Source organism: Rattus rattus, chromosome 2 (genome assembly GCF_011064425.1).
Source record: "Rattus rattus isolate New Zealand chromosome 2, Rrattus_CSIRO_v1, whole genome shotgun sequence".
Taxonomy (NCBI): domain Eukaryota; kingdom Metazoa; phylum Chordata; class Mammalia; order Rodentia; family Muridae; genus Rattus; species Rattus rattus.
In genome coordinates, this window is record NC_046155.1 from 144,730,778 (window position 1) to 144,738,070 (window position 7,293).

A 7,293-nucleotide genomic window follows, 5' to 3' on the forward strand; every position below is an offset into this window, starting at 1 on the left:
ACAGTGCATTCTATTCTGTCTCCATGTGCACCGCAAACACAGGTCCACCCCCATGTAGGTGCATATACATTCAACTGGATGTAATTAAGAAATCCCATATAGAAATGCCTGCAGGTCACCCCAAACTACACAATTCTGTACTGAGACCCACTTTATAGGCGATTTCAGGTTGTGTCAAATTGTAAATTAAAAATCACGGCTCTCTGCTCCTCCCTGTTCCAGAGACAGCCGCATCTTCTTGTGCAGTGCCAGCCTCGTCTCATAGACAAGATGGTGAAGGTCGGTGGGAACGGATTTGGCCGTATAGGCGCCTGGTTACCAGGGCTGCCTTCTCTTCTGACAAAGTGCAGATTGTTGCCATCAACGACCCCTTCATTGACCTCAACTACATGGTCTATATGTTCCAGTATGACTATCTATGGCAAGTTCAACGGCACAGTCAAGGCTGAGAATGGGAAGCTTGTCATCAACGGGAAGGCCATCACCATCTTCCAGGAGCGAGATCCCGCTAACATCAAATGGGGTGACGCTGGTGCTGAGTATGTTGTGGAGTCTACTGGCGTCTTCACTACCATGGAGAAGGCTGGGGCTCACCTGAAGGGTGGGGCCAAAAGGGTCATCATCTCTGCCCCTTCCGCTGATGCCCCTATGTTTGTGATGGGTGTGAACCACGAGAAATATGACAACTCCCTCAAGATTGTCAGCAATGCATCCTGCACCACCAACTGCTTAGCCCCCCTGGCCAAGGTCATCCATGACAAACTTTGGCATCGTGGAAGGGCTCATGACCACACCATGCCATCACTGCCACTCAGAAGACTGTGGATGGCCCCTCTGGAAAGCTGTGGCCTGATGGCCATGGGGCAGCCCAGAACATCATCCCTGCATCCACTGGTGCTGCCAAGGCTGTGGGCAAGGTCATCCAAGAGCTGAACGGGAAGCTCACTGGCATGGCCTTCCGTGTTCCTACCCCCAATGTATCCGTTGTGGATCTGACATGCTGCCTGGAGAAACCTGCCAAGTATGATGACATCAAGAAGGTGGTGAAGCAGGCGTCCGAGGGCCCACTAAAGGGTATCCCGGGCTACACTGAGGGCCAGGTTGTCTCTTGCGACTTCAACAGCAACTCCCACTCTTCCACCTTTGATGCTGGGGCTGGCATTGCTCTCAACGACAACTTTGTAAAGCTCATTTCCTGGTATGACAATGAATACAGCTACAGCAACAGGGTGGTGGACCTCATGGCCTACATGGCCTCCAAGGAGTAAGAAACCCTGGACCACCCTGCCCAGCAAGGATACTGAGAGCAAGAGAGAGGCCCTCAGTTGCCGAGGAGTCCCCGTCCCAACTCAGCCCCCAACACTGAGCATCTCCCTCACAATTCCATCCCAGACCCCATAATAACAGGAGGGGCCTAGGGAGCCCTCCCTTCTCTCTTGAATACCATCAATAAAGTACGCTGCACCCTCAAAAAAAAAATCACACAGGAGTCCTTGGAATTTGAACTCTAGATCCCGATAATGGGTCAGCAAATACTTTTATTTACTGAAATGGTTCCCCAGTCTGTGAAATTATTTTAAAGGACGGTTTTAAAGAAGACTCTAGTCTATAAACACAGTGGGATAAATTTACTACACATTCTGTGTCCAGTCCTTTGGCCTATGGAAAGGCAATGTAGATCCTGTTCCTAACTTTGAATATGTCAGAAAAACGAGGTTCAAAATAAAGTTATTGGGAAAAATAAAATGACCTAGATATCCTCTAAAATCTATAAGTTTAATTTTAAAGATGGGCCACTTCTATCTCCACTTCCCTTTAGATTTTCATTTTGTGAACACTGAATATAAATAAAGTAGACAGTGTATGTTTATTTGTGACTGGTCTTTTTACTCAGCATAGTGTTTTAAAGGTAGGACCTGCTTACCAGGAATCGCTTTAGCATTCATTCTACTTGTTGTCAAGTGATATTTTTACTGTATTGTGATATCCTGTTTTATTTATCATTTTGTCACCTGATAGACATCGTGTCTGGTCTGAATATTCCAGCTATGAGAATTTTGGCGTACACCACACACACTCAGACACACGCACGCACGCACACATGCATGCGCCCACGCACGTGAACACACAGACACACGAAAACACACACACAATTCCATAATAACGACAAGAAAGTATTGGACTAATTCTTTATTTCAAGCACAAGATATGAATGCAGTTTGATCACAAGTCTTTACCAATTCACAGTAAACAATGTCAAATTTATAAGGTGTAGCAGATATTCACCGCAGTTATAAAATGTGGAGCAGTGTGACCTTTAAAAGGCTTTCTGAATCTTGGGATTTATGATTCTGTCATTTTCCTTTTATTACTTGCAAAGCCATATAACGCTGAAGAGGATGGAGCGAGGAGGCAAATAGCCTTGAGAGTGAATTGTGGTTGGGTTCTGTACTTTATCTGTAAGATCAAAACTGTCAGAATCTGCAAAGCACAGTATACAGCCAGAGTTTTTAAACCCTGTATGAAAAAATAAAATTCTTCAACACTTCTGCTGGATCCTATTTCCCTGTCTCAGAGAAAAATAAACACGCTGTACAAACGAGTCCCGAAATGAATTGATAAAAATATGTAATGTAGCAGTAAAGATGCCTCAGTTGGTAAAATGCTTGCTGCATAAATGTGAGGACCTGGGTTTGATACCTAGCGCTCTTGTAAAAGCCAAGTGCCACGCCATCTACTTGAACCCCGGCACTAAAGGCAGGTGGATCTATGGGACTCGGTGATCAGTGAGTCTAGCTTAGTCACTTAGCTTCAGTTTCAATTAGTAGCCCTGTCTCTGTTGACCTATTGTCTGCTCATGTACACTTACAGCAGGTACAAGAGACTCCATTCATGTACATGAATACATACAAAAGCATGTAACAGTTACGTTAGCTCAAACGTTAACTTTTAATATTTTGATTGACTATTTTTTTTTATCTTTACTAACTTGAGTATTTCTTATTTACATTTCGATTGTTATTCCCCTTCCCGGTTTCCGGGGCAACATCACCCTAATCCCTCACCTTTCCTCTTCCTATGGGTTTCCCCTCCCCATCCTGCCCCATTACCACTCTCCCCCCAACAATCACGTTCACTGGGTGTTCAGTCTTGGCAAGACCAAGGGCTTCCCCTTCCACTGGTGCTCTTACTAGGCTATTCTTTGCTACCTATGAAGTTGGAGCCCAAGGTCAGTCCATGTATAGTCTTTGGGTAGTGGCTTAGTCCCTGCAAGCTCTGGTTGGTTGGCACTGTTGTTCATATGGGGTCTCAAGCCCCTTCAGCTCTTTCAGTCCTTTCTCTGATTCCTTCAACGGGGCTCCCGTTCTCAGTTCAGTGGTTTGCTGCTGGCATTCGCCTCTGTGTTTGCTGTATTCTGGCTGTGTCTCTCAGGAGAGATCTACATCCGGTTCCTATCGGCCTGCACTTCTTTGCTTCATCCATCTTATCTAATTGGGTGGCTGAATATGTATGGGTCACATGTGGGGCAGGCCCTGAATGGGTGTTCCTTATGCCTCTGTTCTAAACTTTGCCTCCCTATTACCTCCCAAGGGTATTCTTGTTCCCCTTTTAAAGAAGGAGTGAAACATTAACATTTTGATCATCCATCTTGAGTTTCATGTGTTCTGTGCATCTAGGGTAATTTGAGCATTTGGGCTAATGGCCACTTATCAATGAGTGCATACCATGTGTGTTTTTCTGTGATTGGGTTACCTCACTCAGGATGATATTTTCCAATTCCATCCATTTGCCTAGGAATTTCATAAAGGCATTGTTTTTGATAGCTGAGTAATATTCCATTGTGTAGATGTACCACATTTTCTGTATCCATTCCTCTGTTGAAGGGCATCTGGTTTCTTTCCAGCTTCTGGCTATTTTAAATAAGGCTGCTATGAACATAGTGGAGAATGTGTCTTTGTTCTATGTTGAGGCATCTTTTGGGTATATGCCCAAGAGAGGTATAGCTGGATCCTCAGGCAGTTCAATGTCCAATTTTCTGAGAAACCTCCAGACTGATTTCCAGAATGGTTGTACCAGTCTGCAACCCCACCAACAATGGAGGAGTGTTCCTCTTTCTCCGCATCCTCGCCAGCATTTGCTGTCACCTGAGTTTTTGATCTTAGCCATTCTCACTGGTGTGAGGTGAAATCTCAGGGTTGTTTTGATTTGCATTTCCCTTATGACTAAAGATGTTGAACATTTCTTTAGGTGTTTCTCAGCCATTCGGCATTTGCTGAAAATGCTATCTTTTTTCCATTGGATGGTTTTGACTCCTTTGTCAAAAATCAAGTGACCATAGGTGGGTGGGTTCATTTCTGGGTCTACAGTTCTATTCCACTGGTCTATCTGTCTGTCTCTGTACCAATATCATGCTCATGGATTGGCAGGATTAATATAGTAAAAATGGCCATTTTACTAAAAGCGATCTACAGATTCAATGTAATCCCCATCAAAATACCAAACCAATTATTCAGAGAGTTAGACAGAACAATTTGCAAATTCATCTGGAATAACAAAAAACCCAGGATAGCTAAAACTATCCTCAGCAATAAAAGGACTTCAGGGGGGAATCACTATCCCTGAACTCAAGCAGTATTACAGAGCAATAGTGATAAAAACTGCATGGTATTGATTGACTATTAACACCTCTCTGAAGTCTTCTCTATCAAAACCACAGCTATACAATTACGGGCCTTAAAGATACTCCAAAGCTAACACAATCACAACCGTTTATTAGACAAAATAATGAAGGGGCTGACACTGTGGTCCATGGCTCATGACAAAAAAAGTCCATACATTTTAGATTGTTGTAATAATGAAAGAAGTCATAGACTGAGCCTTGTGCTTATCCATTGACTATGACATGGGACACTGTTACTAACGGCACAACCTGGTTTAAGCTTGGGTACGGACTCTTCCTTATGAGACTTCACAGTCTCACTTTTTAAAACAGACCAGTAAATGTTCACTGTGCATCTGTGCCCCATTTAGAATCTTGAATTTAGATCTCAGAATGGGGAAATATTAAAGGAGTCTTGAGACTCTGTCTCACGAAGTTGCAAAATATAGAGACACACAATAATTTAGATGATGAGTAAGAAGTGACAAGTTCGCAATTCCAAAAATGTATGCAGGAAGAGAGACAGCAGGAAGTTGAATTTAAATGGAGAAAAGATAGGACTAAGGTAAGTCACTGCAGAAAGGATCCATCTGAAACTCTGACAGCTCCCTCACGATGGGACTGCATCTGCCCCCCCTCCTCTTTTCCAGTATTTTCTTTTACATTCTTTTTTGATTTAAAAATAATTTTAGTTTAAAGAAAATAGATGGAAATAATCTGATCATAGTGTTGCATTTTCCTAGTTTCTTAACAACATGAAATTGTCTTAAGAATCTCAGAAAAAGTTGAGAAAATTCTAGTTGATCATGTGGGAGAAATTGAGATTTGACTTTTTTTTTTTTTATATATGTGCAGTAAACATGAAAAGCCAGGATCTGTATATGTGAGAGAAAATGTCACTGAGGTGGGGTCACCTCACTTAATTCTCTCTAGTTCCTTTCATTTTCTCATGAGACTTCACAGTTTCCCTTTGTAAACAGCCCAGTAAAAGTTCATTGTGTATATGTGCCCCATTTTCATCATCCGTCTTTTCAGTTGAACTCCATTACTGTTCAATCATTATTTCTAATGGAAACTAAAATGATCAGGAAAATATTCCTGTAATAATAGAAATGCAGTAGGCTGTGAAATTAAAGTTAAAAATTAAAAATAAAATTGAGATTTGTGAAAGTCCAGAAGGAGAAGTAGCAATGGTGTCAGTGATAATAAAGAAGGTTTATCATGTCCATCATACAGCCTGGCTGTTTAGCTCTCTCTCGGCCAGGGATTTTATAGACTAGCAGGCCAAGTCCTTGGAAAGCTTCACTATAAATAAATATCTGGCTTGATGTTTATTTAGTCTCATCAGAGATTCGATGAGTTTATAATAGATTTGACAGAGACCAGGTTGTTTATGATTAAACTCCAAGCATTGACAGTGATCCTTAAGCTTGGGGGTGGGGTGGGGTCATGAGAGATTACATCCTTTATTTTCCATTTGCTGCATAAAATAAAAATGAAAAATGAATTCATGTCTATTAGTCAAATGAGTGAAATCTTAGTTCAGTACCCATAAGATTCGTTACTGCCCAAACACCTGCATTTCTATACTGAAGAAACAACACACACATTTTTTTTTTGGTAGAGAAATTTAAGAAGCAATTTAGATTAATTAGTAATGTATTGATAGCAAAAGTGAAAAATTCTAAAGATGAGTTATGCATATTGCAGAGGGAAGAATCAACATGACAGTGTTTGAAGACAAACCTTGAAATCCAAAGAGCTTCTAGTCCATGTATGGTATCAGTCTGTAGCCTTGAACCCCTGGAAGGGAGTCAACTGCCACCTTCTAGAGCTCCATAAAAAAATTCTCAGCTGTATGCACCACAGAAAGACTCAAGTTTAAGTTCACTACTGCATTTTAACACAGAATTTTATTTTGACATATTGCTAATAAATTTGGCAAAATCTCATACTATGCCATATAGCCAATAATACCCAACTCAATCTTTATATAAAAAAAAAGGCAATCTGGAAGAGAAAATAGGCACCTGTATTGTCTTATGGTTATTTGTGAATATGTATATAGTACATCCCAACACACACACACACACACACACACACACACACACCCACACACACACACCCACACACACACTCACACTCACACACACTCACACACACACACACACACACACACACACACACACACACACAACACACACACACAAACACACACACACACACACTTTGAAATGGTGAACTTTCTAGACAGAAACCAAAGTTCAGGGAATATTCTTTGAGACACTGGAGTGGGCAACAGTTTTATGAGAACTTTTATTTTCATGAAGGCCAATAGGATAGTGCTTTACATAGTGTGGTTATTTTCATTAAAGAATCCCTCCCAGGGAAGGTACATATCTCAGGTAAAAGTAGAGAGTGGAAAACTGTATTTTAAAACTTAATCACAAACATATAGGAGAAAAAAAGAAAAAAGAAAGAAAGAAGAAATAACCCCTATATAAGTTAAATGCTTGACCCTGCTTTTCAGAACTGCTATGAATTTTTCTTTATATTAGGGTTTGAATATTTTTTAATAGAAACATTTCTTTGCCTTTAATTTGCAGATATCTTTCCTTTATGTTAAAAAAGAA

At 41.1% G+C, this 7,293-nt stretch overlaps 1 pseudogene across 1 annotated transcript; it reads left to right on the forward strand.

The window, feature by feature from the left end:
- Positions 1–253: 253 nt before the first annotated feature.
- On the forward strand, positions 254–1,473 carry LOC116894314 (annotated as a pseudogene). The gene has a single exon (XR_004387022.1). The product of XR_004387022.1 is annotated as a glyceraldehyde-3-phosphate dehydrogenase-like (transcript).
- The last annotated feature ends 5,820 nt before the right edge of the window (positions 1,474–7,293 follow it).